Source organism: Tiliqua scincoides, chromosome 1 (genome assembly GCF_035046505.1).
Source record: "Tiliqua scincoides isolate rTilSci1 chromosome 1, rTilSci1.hap2, whole genome shotgun sequence".
Classification (NCBI taxonomy): Eukaryota; Metazoa; Chordata; class Lepidosauria; order Squamata; family Scincidae; genus Tiliqua; species Tiliqua scincoides.
The window spans coordinates 246,164,689-246,185,604 of record NC_089821.1 but is presented as its reverse complement, the minus strand read 5'-3'; the positions used below and the strand labels follow the sequence as shown (position 1 = coordinate 246,185,604).

The 20,916-nt window shown below is 44.2% G+C and overlaps 1 protein-coding gene and 1 pseudogene across 1 annotated transcript in view; both read left to right on the top strand.

The window, feature by feature from the left end:
- ALK (ALK receptor tyrosine kinase) overlaps window positions 1-20,916 on the top strand; it is a 690,171-nt gene that overhangs the window by 49,990 nt on the left and 619,265 nt on the right. The window lies entirely within an intron of this gene.
- Window positions 13,280-13,393, top strand: LOC136638316 (5S ribosomal RNA; annotated as a pseudogene).

Genomic DNA, 20,916 nt, shown 5'->3' with positions numbered 1-20,916 from the left:
CTGTGGACAAGCTGAATTTAATTTGCCATTGTTGATCTTCTCATTGAGGAACCCCTAATAAGCTTCAAGCAAACCCTGGAATAGTGTGGAAACTGCTAGTGCAATGGATAGAGTGTTGAGAGACCTGGGTCCAAATTTACATTCTCCCATGGAGCTCACTGCTTCATGGGTAAAATATGGATAAAATGCTATATCTCATAGCCTCTCCCTCTTGCAGTATGGAAATATTTTGCATGTATGCTCACAGCTTTCACTACTCTAGTATACTAATCACTGTCACAGAATTAAAAGCAGGAACATATCAATGACTCTTGAAGCATAAGCCATGACCCAGTGATTTTCAACCCTTTTCATCTCATGGCACACCAGCAAGGCAATGAAATGGTCAAGGCACACCGTCAGTCTTTTGACTATTGGCAAGTCACACTGTGCTGTCAATGGGGAGTTCATGCTGTCCAATGGTCCTGCTAGTAAATGACCCCTTCCCAAATTCCTGCGGCACACCTGGGAACCATTCGAGGCACACCAGTGTGCCACGGCACAGTGATTGAAAATGGCTACCTAATCTACCGCACATGGTTGAAGAGACAGTAATTGGGATAGTCCCATCTGTGCTGCCCCTGAGCTGCATGGAGAAAAAGTGAGATCTAAACGTAATAAATAAAACAAAGGGCCAACACTTGATTGTATAGCAGGTGTGAAGGAGTATTTTATGCAGTGTTTGTTTTCTTTCCTGGAGGTATCTGAGGAGGTACGTGCGCTCCTAGGCGACTTCAAAATATCACTATCTGATACAAATTCTGGAGTGGGTCTTGTGAACATTCTTTCATTGTAGTTTAAATGCTGAGCTATTTAGACAAATGATTTGTTTTGCTTCTGCAAGTCCACTTAATTATTTTGAAACTGTATTGATTGCTACCTGTTGTTTGTGTTTTCTTATGCTTAGCATTCCTTCCTGGTCCGATTGTTTGTCACTTCTCTTTTTAGATATTTTCCAACTGTATCTGCAAAATTTTGAGATTCTAGAATTTTTTTTTTTTTTTTACTTTTATAGTTAACAGCATAATAATTCTGAACAGATTGGAAGATAAATAATCTAGTATTGGTTATGGCTTATGCTTCAAGAGTCATTGATATGTTCCTCCTTTTAATTCTATGACAGTGATTGGTAAACTAGAGCAGGGAAAACTGTCAGCAAACATGCAAAATATTTCCAAATTGCAAGAGGGAGAGATGCCAGCAATAAATAGTGGGAGGATAATCGGATGCAGAATGTCTTATCTTTAAGTTTCACAGCTTGAAAGATGGCAGTGGTGGTAGGCAAACATAAAAGAAGCTATGAAGCTAAGGATGAATAGAGCAATATCCTCTAAACAGTAAAAAACTGGAGCACAAGACCTGTGTGGAAAAAAAATGAAGAAATTATTGCTTGAGAATGATACCTATTGCTGCTGAAAGTGAGAATGCAAGAAGGTCTGGACTGGACAGATAGGAAAGATAAATCAAAGAAGGTGGCATTATTCCCACTTGAAGCTTCTTCACCTTCATATGAAGCTGCAAAGTATGTTTAATAAAGCATAAGCTGCCCTTGCAATATGCCTTATTATGTTGCTTTAATTAACTGGGACTTCTGCTCTTTTATATTATATTCTATGATACTGAAGTTTACTTTCTAACAATATTTCAGGCTCTCTGTTACAGGGCAAAATTATGACTCAGCTAATCCAAAGCATTCAGTGGTAGTTTTTGAGTTTAGGATTTCTTTTATCCAGGTACATAGCTTTTGTTTCCATTGGACTTCACAGCTAGTTTCTCACTATAGTCGTATTTGACACCAAACAACAATGCATTTTGCTTTGCTGTTATGGTACAGACCAGTGGTTCCTGATTTTTGGTGGGTCACGAAACTAACAAACTGATAGCTGATAATGAAAATGTATTTTCCTTATGGAAAATGACAAGCTGACAGCCCTATGGAAACTAAACCAGCATGTTCGCATGTCCTCATGAGTAGGTGACCTTGCCTTGGTCCACTGCAAAATGGAATGGGTCACTTTCCCCTTAAGGTAAGTGTAGATGGGGAGGATGGGGGGGATGTCCCAACAGCACCATGGCGATAGCAGCGCTGTTGGCACCCAGGCACATGTACACATACCTGAGGGGACTGTGCAGCCCCCCGGAAGGTCCTGGAAGCTCGAAGCCCCCTCTGCAAGCCTCCCCTCCACTGCAGTGGGTTTTGATTTGCTGTTGGAACCCACTTCCAGGTTCAGAAACTCTGCACCCTGGAGCTGCAACTGCAAACCGGAAGTGGACTCCCACTGCAGTGGAGGCTTGCGGAGGGGGGTGTGAGCCTCCAGGAGCCTCTGGGAGGCTGCACAGCCCCCCAGGTATGTGTACCTGGGTGTCTGCAACACCGCAATTGCTGTGGGACCATTGGGACATCCCCCCAATCTTCCCATCTACACATACTGCTGGCTCCAGGTGTTGTAAAAAGTGCCATAAGGCACTCCAATACTGGCAGTAAGAGCACCGGACTAGCACTGAGGCCAGTGACAGTCAGTGCTGGGCCTCAGCCCTGGGAAGACGATGGACTGGAACCGCCAGTGGTCACACTGTTAGCCAGTAGTGAGCCTTTTCAGGATGAGGGAAGCAGGGAAGAGGTGGACTTAGGCAGCGGGAGCACAAACCATGGGCCAGACTGGGCTCTGGAGGAGAGGCATAGACAGAGGCAAATTCTGCTGTTGAATCTTACGCCCCCTTCCAAGATAAAATACCCAACACAGGTCTCTTCAGTTCTTCACCCACTCAATAGTCCTGCAGTTGTGTTCCTGAGCTCCTTCATGGTAAGCAGATCCACAAGCCAAAGAGCAGGTCAGTTTCTTCCCAGATTTGGCACTGTGTTAAGGAGTGTCATGTAGGCATTATGGCAGATACAGCTTGTGGCAGCAGCAGCCACCATGTGCCCATGGTAGTTCCCCCAGCATCCTGTCTGGGCAGTGAGTCCAGATGAGATTGGAAAATATAAGATCCCAGGAAACTTCTGGGGCCTCTCCTTTGGTTCATGTGCCCCTGTTTTTTTTTACCCTGGGTCCTCGTACAGATTGCACCCCCACACATCCCTCTCTTCATGCTGGATTCATCTTTGTTCCTTTTTTCTTAGTTCTGTGGCGTAATTGGGAGGTTCACACATGTGTATCAAATGTGCATGCATTCTTGCTATTGACAGACTCAGTGCCTGGTCCCATGCAAAGGAAGGTTGCCAGCCCCTGCTTTAGAACCAACAAGTTTGCTCCTATCCCCTTCATACAACTCAATCACTCAAAACTATACAACCATAGTTATTCATGCGTTATTGACATCCTAATTGGATTTGGATTTGATGCAATCTACAGTTGGGTTAACTTTGAAAAGTGCTTGGTAAAGTGCTCAGAAACAGCATGTCCAACACGATCCCCAGGTTATTAGCTTGGACTTTCCACTCTCCATTTAACTCACATTCTTTACCAACTAAGGGCCCAATCCTATCCAATTTTCCAGTGCCAGTGCTGCTGTGCCTATGGGATATGCACTGCTTCTTGTGTTGGGGAGGCAGTCTTAGAGGCCTCCTCAAGGTATGGGAACATTTGTTCCCTTACCTTGGGACTGCACTGCGGCTGCCCCAGTGCTGGAAAGTCGGATAGGATTGGGCCCTGAACTGGCTCCTCGTTTCAACTCAAAGTGATGTTTTGACAAAAGAAAGAATGAATAAATGAAAGGCAGAACTTTACAGCAAATTCTGTCAATTCCCATATTTTGTGGTTGTGGCAACTGGTGAGACTAAAACTGAAAATGGGAAGAAGGGAGGAAGCCAGGTAATGTAAGGCAACAGGTTCTTACATAACACCAGAACCAGGGGACATCCACTAAAATTGAGTGTTGGGAGAGTTAGAAAAGACAAAAGAAAGTATTTCTTTACTCATCGTGTGGTTGGTCTGTGGAACTCCTTGCCGCAGGATGTGGTGATGGCGTCTGGCCTGGACGTCTTTAAAAGGGGATTGGACAAGTTTCTGGAGGAAAAATCTATTACGGGTTACAAGCCATGATGTGTATGCGCAACCTCCTGATTTAAGAAATGGGCTATGTCAGGATGCCAGATGCAAGGGAGGGCACCAGGATGAGGTCTCTTGGTATCTGGTGTGCTTCCTGGGGCATTTGGTGGGCCACTGCGAGATACGGGAAGCTGGACTAGATGGGCCTATGGCCTGATCCAGTGGGGCTGTTCTTATGTTCTTAGGTAATTTAAGGAACCCAGCAGACTTATTTTTGTCTCGTACCCTCTGTATTCACATCCACATATCTCTCTTCTAGTCTCCCAACCATCACAGCAGTGATAGGAAAGACAGCAGAAGACTAAAGCGTGGGCTACCTTGCTTGCATTTTCTCTTTAATTTTGTTGTTTTCTGCCTGCTTCTCCTCAGGAGGCAATGACTCATCCGTTACAGTCTGGAGAGGGCATTAATTTGTGTTCCCGATTTCCACTCCACATTACCAGGCTATAGGACTAAGAAAACTGTTTACAAGAAATAGTATCATAGAAGCTTCAATTTAAAATTAAAGCAATCAGCGCAAACGAGACAGATCCATATCCTGATGGGAGATTGGGGTGGGGGAAAGAGAGGAATCAAGGACTACGAGACACTACTTTTGCCAGCAGTTACCTTCTGAGGAAGGCAAGGTTTAGGGCCCAATCTTATCCAATTTTCCAGCACCAATGCAGCCCCAAGGTAAGAGAACAAATGTTCCCATACCTTGAGGAGGCCTTTGTGACTGCCCCCCACACTGCAGGATGTAGCTCATGCCCCATTAACATGGCTGCACCAGCACTGGAAAATTGGGCAGGATTAGGCCCTCAATCCTTTCCCCACAGCAGAGGCATCACACGTTGTCTGGGTCCACATTCAGAAACAAATTTGGAGCTCTAAGTTCTCCCCAACAAAATAGAGGTGAACTTCCAAAACTTGGCCTCCAAAACAGAGCTCAAAGAATCTCAGTATCACCTCATCAGCCTTTAAGACAGCCTTTACTCATCTCATTCAGCAGTGGGAAAGGACACCCTCAGAGATGCCCTCTGCCATAGCTAGTTACTGACCAAAGTTGTATAGCAACCAAGCAAACAAGTAGAATATATGAAATCCTGGTTATATGGATATCCTATTATGGGCAATGTCTGTGGAGGATTTGGCCTCTTAAGAAGATGTTAAACTATCTCTGTGTTCTTCCAGCTTCACACTTCTGTGACTCTTGAGATCATATTTCAGCATTTTCCAAAATGTAAAATAAAAAGAGTGTGGTGTGTAAACATATCAGATTTTAAAAATCATCAATATTGGCTCAATACTTTTAGTGGCAATTTATTTCTTTCAGGTAGTTCAGAAATGCATTTTGTTGCTATTGAGTCTTGATTTTTCAGGCACTGATGCTCGTCTAGCACAAATCAAATGCTGCCAGAATCATCATTCTCTTATAGAGAGTCACAAGTTAACAACCCATTACATTGCTGCTGAACTTCCTTTCACTCAATGATTTGTCATACATTTATAAGCAACGAGTAGGCACAGCATGATAGCTTTCCTTAGGCAGGCATTTTCATCAAAGAATGAAATAATACAAAATTGTATTTTTCTTGTCGTTTCAGAACAGCATAGACAGGGAATGATTATAATACTGCTAAACAACAAATGGAGTATATCATGCCACAAGTAATCATATTAAAATCTTCACCACCTCCGCCACCTCTAGTCAATTCATAAATTATCAACCTACAGAAGTAAAGGAATCCAATTTTGGCCTTTAACTTGCTGGAAAAAGCAAGACTTTTAATGGAGATGGCTCCAACTGAAGTCTCTGCACAATGCAAGAAACATCAAAAAGCAGTTATATTAGCTGCATTTCAACTCACAGCATTTCTGGGGTATGCATGCGGGCGGGACAACTTGCATATGTCCCTATGAGAAAGATACATGACCTATCCTACAACTGGATACAAGTCTCTACAGTGATGTTCAAGTACTCTCTCTGCTCATCACCCCAGAATGGCAGAAATACAAAATACAGAAGCATGAACACCTCCTTATGTCATTTGTAATGTGACTGGCCAGCTTATTTCCAGTGCGTTTTGGAGACCAGATGGGTCACCCTTTACAAAATCCATCAGCTTGTTCAAAAACTCAAACTCACCAAGATCAAGGAGAAAAAGTAAATGAATATAGGCATTTAAGTAAAAGTATCAAAAAGGAATATTGTCTGAAATGAGGCTGAGGTGAGAGGGACTGTGAAATGAATATTGAAATCCAGTTGTCTTTCAGAGATTCATACAGTAGCAACTGTCTTGCTTCTCACACTTTTGAAACCTTTGTGGGAAAGTGTCCTTTTATATATGAATGTCCTTCATTGGATAGAAAGGTGGGATATAAATTTCAAAAATAAATAATTCATTCTGAAGAGCAGGTGTCCAAGTGCAATCTTGAAATCTGACCATCTGGGTAAGGCACTAAAGCAGGGATGAGTAGCACACAGCCCAGCAACTAATACACACCACCATTGAGACTTTCCATACAGTTCTGGGGCTCTTGTTAAAAACTCCTACATCCCAGCAACCTCTTTCCCTGGCCCTCAGGTTCTGCCTCTCAAAGTTGCAGAGATACAAATGCAAAAAAAATTCTGATATGGTGTCTTAAGCATAGGGATCTTCCGCTCCCACTGGTTTGTCTGCCTTCTTGCCTGGCCACCTTCAAAGGCTAACAGCAGAGAAAATAGCTGTAAGGTGCAGGTTGAGAGCACATTTGGAGGTGAGAGGTGAAACACTTGAGAGTTTCAGTATGACTAGGAAAATTAATCAGAGGAGCTTTGCAATGTCTTGCTATCAACTAATCTGACATTCCAGGAGAAACCAGATGTGTTCCACATTATCTGGCCAGGAGCCTAGAAGCTGCCTCAAATGTTTGCAAAACACTGGAAGCAAACATTCAAGTTATACAAGGGACACTGAATTTAAAAAAAATGTCACATGATGAGGGTGCTGTCCACTGAACCAGGGGCCCTGTTCTATCCACCTTTCCAGCACTGATGCAGCTGTGCTAACAGGTGTGTACTGCATCCCGTACCAAAGGGACAGTCATAGAGGCTCCTCAAGGTAAGGCATCATTTGTCCCCTTACCTTGGGGCTGCACTGAGGCTGCATCAGGGCTGGAAAGTTGAATAGATTTGGGCACCAAATTTCCCACTTTTTCAAAACATAAACAAGGGACTGGAGCAAACACTAGCAATTAAGAAGTCAGACTTTACAGAAAGGGCTCATCTTGCAAAAGCCCCCGAGGAGCAAAAAAGCAAGTGACAGCGTAATCGTAACTTGTGCTGCAACAGGCAGGCTAGCGGGCCTGCACTGTATCCAGCGCAAGTTTTGGGCTGGCTGAGGCTTGGCCTGAGGCAAGGTGAAAAAATTCCACTTACCCTGGGGAGAGCCACAACGGCCCCAATGGGTCTCCTCGAATCTGCGCCACCTGACAAGCAGAACGGAGTAGCCTGGAGACAGATCCAGCACAACCGCCAGATCCTGGCCCCACCTCTTGCTCCCTGCCCGTCCACCCACAGGCCCGCCCTCTCCCTCCACTGAAACGCCTCCTCCCCACCCTCCCCATGCCCCCCGCCATCACGGAGGCTAGATCTGACCTCCGTGGGCTGGTGCAGCTTTCTCCTAAAGAGGTGCAAACATGCTAGGGTCATAAACACTGCACTGGCCAAGCACATCCTTAGCGTATACTCTGAGAAACATATACTGTATGTTGCTTCTGAGAATAACAAAAATTAATAAGATAGTTCTGCCTTTCCAGTACAATCTGGAGCACAGGGAGATCCTGGAAAGCAAAGAACAGATAAGGCAAAGCATAGTGGTCATTATATAAGCAAAGAAGTGATTGCTTTCAGAAAGCCCATAAGAGTGGAGAGTCAAGTGAAGTCAAATGTGATGGTGCTTACGAAGCATTATCCAGGAAGCCTGTGGAATTGAACATAGCTTTCTTCAAGCACTTCACCCAGCTGTTCCTCAAAAAATTCCAATTTTGTAGCCACTTATACAGCAGGATATTCTGAGAAATGCCATCCTGTATGGTTAGGTACAGGGAGTTCTTATCTCCATTTAACAAAGATTGATTCTGGATTGACATGTTCACTGAGATTCTGTTATTCAGGCTGGCCTCTTGTCTGCAGTGGTATGATACCATTGTTAGGACACTAGAGTGCTTTGATCCCAAATAGCTCTTTCTCCTTTTCACAGTCATTCTTTGATGTTATTGTTCAGTGAGGCTTGTGGTTGTCTGGCTTTTGAAGAGTTATGGGGATGTAGATGAGACAGTCTTACTCCCTGTCTTCATGAGACCCTTGACTCTCACCTCTGACTTCCCACTGAGCGTATCTGATTCTGAGCAGCTAAAATAAGATGTTTTCAGTCTATTCATGAACACAGATTGCAAAGTTCTCCATTTGGCCAAAGATCTTGAGTTCATTATCTTTTCTTTCTTAAGAATATCTCATTTCCTTCTAACTTGATTTTTTTCAGACCATTAAAAAAAATTATGCTCACATATGTCCTTTTTTTGCAAATGATATGCTTGAAATGAATTCATTTTGGGGCAGTCATAATTTTCGGCTGTGTCAGCAGCAGCTCACCTCAGTTAAAATCTTTAATATATATGTTCATATTAAACTATTTTTTTTAGATGCCAATGAAGCATACATAGCTTTGTGTCAAGGTGAGGGCCAGCAGGGCTGCAGCTATCAGCCGGGGAAGGAGCTTGCTTTTCCCTTCCCTGCCATGAAAGAACTTTCTGCTCCAATTGTCAGTTTCCCAGGGACAGCAGACGCAAAGGGAAGCACCCTGTGGCATCTGCCAGAGATAGAGGGTAAGGACTATTGAAGTGTTGTATGGGGGGTTGCTTATGTAATTATTATTAGTGTAACCCATCATAAACCACCTTGCAGATCAATCAAAAGGCAGCGTAGAAGTCTTATAAATAAATTACACTACACTACACACTACACTATACTACACACAGTTGTGCTCAAACTTTTAGCAGAAGGACCCACCTTTTTAGAATGAGAATCTGTCAGGACCCACCAGAAGTGATATGATTGGAAGTGACATAATCAATCAGGACAATTTTTAACAATCCTAAGCTGCAATCCTACCCACACTTACCCAGGAGTAAACCCCATTGACTATCATTGTTAAAAGCATATACATAGTAGCCTGTTAAAAGTATAGATCTCTAACATTTCCCCAAATGCAGTCACATTCCATGGGAATATCAAGTCTAATATATTAAAAATAAATATTGAAATGAATGGGGAACCACCTGAAATTGGCTTTCAACCCGCCTAGTGGGTCCTGACCAACAGTTTGAGAAACACTGCACTACAGTTTATGTTTCTTCATCTCAAGTTAACTGAGCTGCTCTTTGCTTTTGGGAGACAGGCTTCTTCAGTAATAAAGAGTTGCAGCAAACACATTCACAACCAGACATTTGCCCCTTTTATACACCGCTAGTTTTGCTGGGATGAAGAACAGGAGAAAGCCCTTGAAGAGATCTCTAAAAACACATTTCCTGTGATGTTGGCATGCTCAGGATCATTAAAAAATTGCCAATATTATTATGCCATAGTATAAACCAATTGTAAGGCCATATCTGGAGGATTGCGACTAGTTCTGGTCACCGCATCTCAAAAAGGATATAGTGGAATTTGAAAAAGTGTAGAAGGGAGCAACCAAAATGATTTGTGAGTCAGGGCACCTCCCTTATGAGGAATGGCTACAGTGTTTGGGGCTCTTCAGTCTAGAACAGGGGTGCCCGAAGCCCAATCCGGGGGCCACTTGCGGCCCTCGGGTGCTCCCAATTTGGCCTGCAGGGAGCACGCAGTCTCCAGTGACCTTCTGGCCTTCCGGAGACAATTCTCCGGCCTGACGCAACTGCTCTCAGCGTGAGGACGACTGTTCAACCTCTCACCTGAGCTGTGGGATGAGGGCTCCCTCCACTGCTTGCTGTTTCTTGTCTGTGATGCAGCAATGGCGGCAGAAGCAAGGCTGGCCTTGCTTTGTGCAAGGCCTTTTATAGGCCTTGAGCTACTGCAAGACCTCCATTCATTCATAAAAGTTCCATCTCTAAGAAATTCATTTATGTAAATTTATTCAAATTTTAAATGTAAATTAATTCTTTTTTCCCCTGACACAGTGTCAAAGAGATGCTGTGGCCCTCCTGCCAAAATGTTTGGATACCCATGGTTTAGAACAGGGGTGCCCAAACCCCGGCCCTGGGGCCACTTGCGGCCCTTGAGGACTCCCAATCCGGCCCTCAGGGAGCCCACAGTCTCCAATGAGCCTCTGGCCCTCCAAAGACCTGCTGGAGCCCACACTGGCCTGATGCAACTGCTCTCAGCATGATGGCCAACTGTTCAACCTCTCACGTGAGCTGTGGATGCTTGCTTTTTCACATTTGTGATGCAGCAGCAGCAGTAAAGGAAAGACTGGCCTTGCTTTGTGCAACACCTTTTATATGCCTTGAGCTACTGCAAGACCTTCATTCATTCATATAAGTTCCATCTGATATATTCATTTATGTAAATTTATTCAAATTTGAAATGTAAATTATTTTCCCGGCCCCTGACACAGTGTCAGAGAGATGATGTGGCCCTCCTGCCAAAAAGTTTGGACACCCCTGGTCTAGAAGGAAGGTATCTGAAGGGGGATATGATTGACTGATAAAAAATTTGCATTGGATGAACAGAAGGAAGTTCTTTTCCTTCTCACACAACACCAGAACCAGGGGACATCCACTAAAATTGATTGCTGAGAGAGTTACAACAGACAAAAGATAATTTATTTAACCCAGTGTATATTTAGAGCCCAATCCTATGCATGTCTACTCAGAAGTAAGTCCCATTATAGTCAATGAGGTTTACTCCCAGGTAAATGTGGATAGAATTGTAGTCTCAATCTCTGGAACACCTTTCCACAGGCTGTAGTGATGGCATCAGGCCTAGATGTCATTAAAAGGGGATTGAACAGATTTATGGAGGAAAAGTCCATCACGGGTTACAAGCCATGCTGACCAAATGCAACCTCCAAGTTTTAGTGTTAGCTTATCTCTGAATGCCAGATGCAGGGGACTGGCAACTGGGTACGAGTATCTTCTTGTCTTGAATGCTCCCTGAAGCATCTGGTGGGCCACTGTGAAATACAGAAAGTGGAACTAGATGGGGCCTTGGGCTGATCCAGCAAGGTTTTTATGTGAGGGGAAAAAACCAAAGATGAAAGAAGGAAAACTCTCTGATATTGACAAATAGGTGGATAAGCACACAATCAGAATATAATTTTTTTAATAACTTTTAAATGCTGATAAACAAGCAGAAGGATCATTCAGTGGCTGCAATCCAGTAAAGATCATTAAGTACACCCACTGAAATTAACTCTGCTTTGGATTGTGGCCAGTACCTGGAGCTGAAAGACTTGTGAAACATTTGTCCTAGTGACACACATTTAACAACTTGTCATGCTTGTGTTTGCAATCAGATAGATAGGTATTTTGAGGTATGAGCATTTATGCTAAAAAATCTTGGAAATGGAGCCCAATTAGTACAGGACATGACGTTAGGTTAATTAGGTTAAACTACAACAGCATACATTAGACAAATTGCATGAAAAACACCAGGCATATCTTTAGAGAGGAAGATGAGGTGTGCCCCAAGGATCTGTCCTGGGACCGGTGCTTTTCAACCTCTTCATAAATGACCTGGAGACAGGGTTGAGCAGTGAAGTGGCTAAGTTTGCAGACGACACCAAACTTTTCCGAGTGGTGAAGACCAGAAGTGATTGTGAGGAGCTCCAGAAGGATCTCTCCAGACTGGCAGAATGGGCAGCAAAATGGCAGATGCGCTTCAATGTCAGTAAGTGTAAAGTCATGCACATTGGGGCAAAAAATCAAAACTTTAGATATAGGCTGATGGGTTCTGAGCTGTCTGTGACAGATCAGGAGAGAGATCTTGGGGTGGTGGTGGAAAGGTCAATGAAAGTGTCGACCCAATGTGCGACGGCAGTGAAGAAGGCCAATTCTATGCTTGGGATCATTAGGAAGGGTATTGAGAACAAAACGTCTAGTATTATAATGCCGTTGTACAAATCGATGGTAAGGCCACACCTGGAGTATTGTGTCCAGTTCTGGTCGCCGCATCTCAAAAAAGACATAGTGGAAATGGAAAAGGTGCAAAAGAGAGTGACTAAGTTGATTACGGGGCTGGGGCACCTTCCTTATGAGGAAAGGCTATGGCGTTTGGGCCTCTTCAGCCTAGAAAAGAGACGCCTGAGGGGGGACATGATTGAGACATACAAAATTATGCAGGGGATGGACAGAGTGGATAGGGAGATGCTCTTTACACTCTCACATAATACCAGAACCAGGGGACATCCACTAAAATTGAGTGTTGGGCGGGTTAGGACAGACAAAAGAAAATATTTCTTTACTCAGCATGTGGTCGGTCTGTGGAACTCCTTGCCACAGGATGTGGTGATGGCGTCTAGCCTAGACGCCTTTAAAAGGGGATTGGACAAGTTTCTGGAGGAAAAATCCATTACAGGTTACAAGCCATGATGTGTATGCGCAACCTCCTGATTTTAGAAATGGGTTATGTCAGAATGCCAGATGCAAGGGAGGGCACCAGGATGAGGTCTCTTGTTATCTGGTGTGCTCCCTGGGGCATTTGGTGGGCCGCTGTGAGATACAGGAAGCTGGACTAGATGGGCCTATGGCCTGATCCAGTGGGGCTGTTCTTATGTTCTTATGAGGTGACAAAGCAAGAGCTGGTGTGGAGTAGTGCCTAAGAGACTGACGGCCCGATCCTGAAAAGTGCATGCCAGTTCACCACCGGCGTGCACTGTCACAAACATGCTGTAAGGCACATTTGTGAGCTCTTAATGCAGGCCCAGGGCCAGAGCTAGCCCAGACTGAGGCTGCACTGGTCCAGCTTTGACACTGGGCCTGCGTTCCACCATCCGGCTGTCACCAGCACCCACTTAAACAAAAAGCATTAACAGTTCTAGAACAGGGTGAATGAATCCTGTTAGAGAGACAAAAGGTGTATTTGATGGAAGTTAAGACTGGGGCCTTAGGACCAAACCCTATCCAATTTTCCAGTGCTGGCACTGCCATGCCAACAAGGCACACACTGCATCCTGCAGTAGGAGGGCTTTTGTGGAGGCAACTGTTACCCTGCACATGCCCAATCTCATCTGATCTTGGAAGCTAAGCAGGGTCAGGCCTGGTTAGTACTTGGATGGGAGACCGCTTGGGAATACCGGGTGCTGTAGGCTTATACCATAGTCTTTCGAGTCTGAAGGTTGCCAACCATTTCTCCACGTAAGGGAATGCGTGTTCCCTTTCCTCAGGTTGCATTGTGGCTGCACTGGCATTGGAAAGTTGGATAGTACTAGGTAGAGTCCAATCCTATGCTTGTCTACTCAGAAGTAAGTCATATTATAGTCAATGGAGCTTACTCCCAGGAAAGTGTGGATAGGATTGCAGCCTTGCTGAGTTTAATTGAACGTACTCCATATGGGGGATTGAGGACCCAATCCTATGCTTCCCTAGTGCCCAGGGCTACAGCGGTGCTGAAATGGCCACTGCTGTATCCTATGGGGCCAGAGAAGCTCTTGAAGGTCTTCCTGAGGTAAGGAAACAAATGTTCCCTTGCCCCATGTCAAGCAACGGTGACCCTCATGTTCTGCAGGACTCTGCTGGAGCAATAAATTGTGGTAAGCAAGGGAACTTTCCATTCCAGTTTGAGCCTAAACACTTCACATTGGGTTCTTTCTCCATCATTTTGATATGCATTATTAAACTGAATGTGTACCATTATAATTTGCTTACTGTATTTGGCATACATTCTGAAACCTAGGCTATAGTGCTGAATTCATATCAGGATCCATTTTAGTCTGGCTTTGGTCCTGATTTCTGCACTGAAATATCCTTGGCCATCCTGATATGTGACATACGCCAGAAGGAGGGCTGGTGAGTGTGATTCAGTTAATTCTCCTGGACCTCTTGATGGCATTCCATACAAACGGTATCTTGGCATGACCCAGGTCAGTGACTTGGGTTTGAAACTGAGCTGAATGCAAGAGGCCTTAGGTCAAGCATTCAGAAAGGTCACACTTTTTTCTTATGTATATTGAACTTGCTATTCTGTCATGAATTTATGACAGAGAGGGGAAAGAAGATCCCCATCAAAGTTCAAAAATCTGCTCTTGGATATATTTGTGTTTGTTTATGAGAGCTCCATTGTGGTGACCTTTTTGTCCCTTGTAATAATTAGATATACATCTGCTTCTGGGGAATAGTTGCATGTTGTCTGAAATAGAGAATGGGACAGCCTTCCCTAAAGAGTTGTCCCAAGAGTGACGTACTGGCAGGGGAAGCAGAGGAGACAGAGCTTCCCCTGTCAAGGCATTCTCTTACCACAAGAACCCATGATGAAGATGTTAAGAAAAGCACTTCCAGATGATCTACTTGTTGGCTCTGTCACCAGTCCCTAGAAACCCACAGCCACTTGCTGCAGAGCCACACTGCTCCTGGGCTTCATCTCAGCTGTGTTTTATCCTCTTCAGGGTGTCAGGATTGGTGCTCTTGTGCTTACCGGCTCTTGTGCAAGCAGAGTGCCAGCTGCTTTTGGTGCACCAGGGAGGCAGCTATCAGAGCTGCCGCATAGTGGCAGCATGCTTGTGCCCATGTGACACTCGCTGAGCCTTGCTCTCTCTCTAGGCCTCTACATATATGTTTACTAGTTCTGGACTGGGGTAAGAAAAGATAGGTTCAGGAGGGGGGCTTTGAGCAATTTTCTCTTTTCGCCTCTGGGATCCCGGAGCACTACTGCAGCAGAACAAAATTTTTTTTTTCTTACCTCCATCTCACTGACTCCTCTGCTCCCCCCACCCTCATCCATTATGGTAAGACTTGTGCAATAGCACAATCACTTCCATTGAAGGGGAGAGAGGGACAAGTGATGGTTTGCACTCAGAGGGAGATTTGGGGCTCGTATTTTTTTTATACAAATCCAGGCTTGAAGGTGGCTGTCTCTGAAATCTGTTCAGGATTCATTGAGGAACCTCTCTGATTTGCAGTATCGCTCTCTGGATGCAGGAGAAAGCATAGCGGGTCACTACAGTAGGACAATCGGATGAAAAACACTTCTGGTGTTGGGCTGCAAAAATGGAGAACATTATATCTCTATAATGTTTTTTTTATACCTATTATATAGTATCTCCCTAGCCATTGACCTCTCCACATGTCACTGACTCCTAGGGCTGGAGCTCATGAGAATTTCTCTTTGCCAAGGCCAAAAAGTCTCTCTCAGTGAGCCTGACCTCAGGAGACTTCCACAGGAAATACATTTACCTTAAACCAGACTTCAGTAAAATGGAGTTAGAAGTCTATACTGTAGTAAGCATTTTTGCTGTTGCATGGAGGTTCCAAATGGCTGCAGTTTACAGTGTAATCAGGGCCACAAGGTTGCATTGATGGCTGCTTTTGCAGGACTCACTGTCTGTTTCTTTCACACTGGAACGAGCCCCACTGTAGCACATTGCGGCAATATAGCTTCTTCCTTCCATTGCGTGCTTTTATTTAAAGAGGCCACAACGCAATTTCCAGCTCCACTGAAGATTGTAATAAGCCCAGCCTTTGTGCTCTTTAATATATTCCTTGGGCTTCTTTCCCAGGATGGACAGTGTTGCACACTGTTTCCCTACAATGCTTACATGCTCTTGAATATTGCTATCCTGCTTCCAGGCAGCCCGGGTCTTTTGAAAGCCCCAGTAACTTGGAATGTGATACTCTTGATTGATTGTGTTCCCATACACAGGACTGCTCTTCATATGGGTCAGCAGAATAAAACAATGTTCAAAGCCAAGGACTTACTAAGTAAGTCTCAGAAGCTCTTGACAAGATCATTGAATTTTGAGTCACACATGAGCTCTTTTAATGCCTCCGAACAATGGCTTGGGAGAGAGGACGGCTGCTAAATGGAACTACTAATTAGTTTATTCACAAGGGCAGGTTTTTATCCCTTGCTGCTTCCTTGTTTACAGCCACAAACACAGGATCTTGTTAAATGTTCGTTTTCTAACTATCCTTTCATGTGTCAGTTGAAAATTAGGGGTTCATAATGGGACTGCTACATTTAATCAATTAGTGACCTAATAATAACTGGGCCTTGTGCTGCCAGAACTTGAGCTCTGGCATCAAAAGGCCCTTTGTAGTGGCATGAAAACTGTGATGCTGTCATGTGTTTGCGGGTCTCTGGCACAAATGGCCAAGAGGAGTGTCACATGCTCCAGCAGCTCCCAAAAGTTCAATCTCAGTAAGTTGGTGGTTGGGGCAGGGAGCAGAGAATCAGGGGCATTCCAGGGTAGAGAGGGCAGTTGCACAGAGTAGGGGGTGGGCTGAAGGGGATGAATCTCAGCAACAAAGGCGCCTGCTGGATTTTCTAGCCTGCCCTAATCCTTTCCTTCAACTAACACCAGCAAAATAGCTGCCAGCTGTCTGAGAAGATCCTTAGGTATTCAGAAAGCATACCCAGATATAAGTATCATGAGAACCACAGCTAAGTACTATAAAAATCAACCTTGGGAAAAATCTCAATAGCTTGTATTAGAATGTTATTTCATTTCCTACTAATTTCTAGATTTGATTTTGTCTAATTGACAGTCTGATTCTATTTCAGCTTTACATTGCCAGAACAAGCATTCCATGGTGTGAGATGTTTTATATCTGTTGCAAAATGTGACACAACAGTTTGCACAGTCTGACGGCACTGATAAGTTCATGCAAGGGCTTAGAAGGAGGCTTGGAGGGGGCTAGGTGGGGCAGGGAAGGGGAGGAATGGAGAGGAGATGGGTGGGGGAGGGTGGATCAGAACCGATAAGGGGGAGGTATTGGTGGCAGCGACACATGCAGAACGTGACTCCCTTCCCAGCCTTGATCCCCCATCCCAGGTCCAAGCAGACTTGTGCCAGTTATAGAGCTGGGGCAGGTCTGACTAGACCTGGTGGCCTGGCACAAACTTACCCTGGGGTAAGGGAAAAAGTGTTCCCTTACCCTGAAGAGGGCTCCAGATGCCAAAACTCTGCTCCAGGGTTCAGTGGACACCAGATTGAAGCTGCTGCATTGCCATACATGGAGTTGTGTTGGATTGGGATAGGAAAGTGCTTACTTTTACACATTTGAGAACCAGCTTTTGCCTTTTTAATAACCTATTTCTATTTTTGATAACTCACTATCCTGCATCAGCTAGACCAGAGAGCTATTGGCCCTTTTCTGTCTTATAGATCACTTGTGACTGATACCACAAATTCTCACATGTGTGTATTTCTGTAGAGGAGCAGGGATTGATAAGTTCTGTTTGCCTCTTCTTTAGCAACTAGCTTCCATGCTGAGGGAACTTTAGTAATTAGACTCCCTCCAGATGGGTAGGAGGGTGAACCCTTTTAAAAAGTTTCTGTCCTGGTAGCAGCAACTATCCTTTCTTGGATTGTCTATGTCAGAATACCATATCTGCCACAGTCACCCTAGAAAATACTGAAGGATGCATGGGAAGGTCAGGAGGATAGACAGTGTGCCTTATTTCTCCCCATCACCATTTAATAGGCTGAGTTAGCTTCACCAGATCATCACAAAGGCCCTAAACTCTATATTGACTGGCTTTCTCAAAAGCCTGTCATATCAGCTACATGACTGTCTGTGTTCAGAAAGCACCTACTCCTTGTGGATTCAGTCATTGTATCTCAAATCAGTGGGTTACTGAGTCTTTGTGGTGTGCTGTCTCTCTGTATGGTATTCTTTCTGTCAAGATTTCTGTTTCTGTCCATTCTCCTTGCTTCGAGGAGAAACATTGAATGCTCTTCCAGGTGTTTTTAGAGGACTAACTGTTGGATTTTTTTTTTTACTTCTCTCTACTGTTTTTCTTTTTTTTTAAAGGCTTTCTAAAAATGTTTTCCGCTGACTGTTACATGTGAGCAAATTATACAGATTATATACCTGTGCTTATCATTAGCCAGTCACATGAGTGCTGGAAATCCTGATTGCCTCTGGCTGCCCTATCCTCTCTGTTTGTGAAAGCTTCTCTAGATTTGTCACAGATACACAACAGCGAAAGAGATGCAAAATAATAATAATAATAATAATAATAATAATAATAATAATAATAATAATAATCAAATGCACATCAGAATCATTATTTGACAACACCAGGTTCATACTGTCATAAAAGCAACACCAGGAACACTGAATGCAAGCTACATTTATCAGCACTGTGAACAGCTCCATGGACATATTCACAAGTAGTAATGGACGATTCACATCTATCTTCAGGGCAGCTGCCTATTTCATTTCCACACTGAACAGAAAATAGTATAGTATTTGGAGTGTCTGGGGAGATTCCTGTGTTAGCGTAGACAAGCTCACTATCAAGAGTACACTGCCTATGTTGGTTCTCCAGTCTCCCTTATCAACCAAAGATGGTTAGGGTTCCAAGATAGACTGAAGCTTGTGTAGACTATTGCTGAATAAGCGTATGTAACACCCACCCTCAATTAAATATCATATGAGCATGCCATTAGTGGATAGTCTTAGGGGTGGAAGCATTGTGGACTATGAGGTGGTACCTGAAAATAAATGAAGTCTCCTGTTCCTAAGGTCATGAAGAACCAATTTTGTTCATTTTACAATTATTGCTTTTATCTGTCAGTAGACCATGTTTGTACCATGTTTTCCTTAGTCCAGAGTGGATTTTCAATATAAGATTGGGAATGATTGATGTGGTTTAGAAAATAAAAATTACAGCAAAAGCTATTTTTGCATCTTGAGATTGAAACAGCAGCGCTCTAATCAGACAGCTTGTTCTAAAGGGGCAGTAGAAGTTGAGTGTGCAGATCAATCAATAAGCATGTCACTTTAAAGAGATTTGTGATCTGGCCCAGTAGTGCAGCTGCATTGTAATATTGAAGCAAGTTGGGATTCAAGAGTTTGGATCTCATTTCATTCCATGAAATCTGGAGATGCAGGTTTTGTGATAGAAAGTCAGATTCTGATCTTCTATCAAATTCCAGTAAACTAGGAATAAACCCACATACGTCCATGAAATTGTGCCAATACAAACAAGAGTAGAAGCAGTCCTTTTGGATGGATATGTCAATGAATCTAGAACTTGTTTTTTCCCCCTCACGAGAGGATAGGGAGGAGGTGTGGTAGGGGAGGGGGCTGGACTGATGGAGCTCAGCTCCACCTGGCTGCGCAGCCCGACACAGGACTCCTTGAGGACTCCGACACAGGCTCAAGAGCTGCCGCAGAATCAAATACCCCCACTGTGGGGCTACTTCCCTTACCCGGGCTGCCTGGCATGTGTGGGATGCTGCAGTAGCCATTTTGGCACCGCGGCAGCCTTGCCTGCCAGGCAGCTCAGAATTGGGTTGCCATGCAGCTAAAAAGAGAAGGTTGTACATTAGTATAATAAAGATTCCAATGTACAAGGGGGAAAAACTCTGAAGACCAATTTAGGAGGGAGCAACAAAACTGAGAGAAGTTTCTATCTGTTACTTTAAAACAGGGGTGTCCAAAGTTTTCGGTAGGAGGGCCACATTTCCAGGGGGAAAAAAAGGAATTAATTTACATTTAAAATTTGAATTAATTTACATAAGTTTACATAAATGAATATATTAAAGATGAACTTATATGAATGAATGAAGGTCTTGCAATAGCTCAAGGCCTATAAAAGGCCTTGCACAAAGCAAGGCTGGCCTTTCCTTTGCTGCCGCTATTGCATCACAGACGTGAAACAACAAGCAGTGGAGACAGCCCTCATCCCACAGCTCACACGAAATGTCAAACAGTCACCCTCACGCTGAGAGCAGTTGTGTCCGGCCAGTGTGGGCTCCAACAAATATCCAGAGGGCCAGAGGCTCATTGGAGACTGGGGCTTCCTGAGGGCTGCACTGAGAGGCCTCAAGGGCCGCAAGTGGCCCCAGGGCCGGGGTTTGGGCACCCCTGCTTTAAAACATTAACGTTAAGAACATAAGAACATAAGAACAGCCCCACTGGATCAGGCCATAGGCCCATCTAGTCCAGCTTCCTGTATCTCACAGCGTCCCACCAAATGCCCCAGGGAACACACCAGATAACAAGAGACTTCATCCTGGTGCCCTCCCTTGCATCTGGCATTCTGACACAGCCTGTTTCTAGAATCAGGAGGTTGCGCATACACATCATGGCTTGTAACCCGTAATGGATTTTTCCTCCAGAAACTTGTCCAATCCCCTTTTAAAGGCGTCTAGGCTAGACACCATCACCACATCCTGTGGCAAGGAGTTCCACAGACCAACCACACTCTGAGTAAAGAAATATTTACTTTTGTCTGTTCTAACTCTCCCAACACTCAATTTTATTGAATGTCCCCTGGTTCTGGTGTTATGTGAGAGTGTAAAGAGCATCTCTCTAGCCACTCTGTCCATCCCCTGCATAATTTTGTATGTCTCAATCATGTCCCCCCTCAGGCGCCTCTTTTCTAGGCTGAAGAGGCCCAAATGCCGTAGCCTTTCCTCATAAGGAAGGTGCCCCAGCCCAGTAATCATCTTAGTCGCTCTCTTTTGCACCTTTTCCATTTCCACTATGTCTTTTTTGAGATGCGGCGACCAAATCTGGACACAATAGTCCAGGTGTGGCTGTAACATCGATTTGTACAGCGGCATTATAATATTAGCCATTTTGTTCTCAATACCTTTTCGAATGATCCCAAGCATAGAATTGGCCTTCTTCACTGCTGCCGCACATTGGGTCGACACTTTCA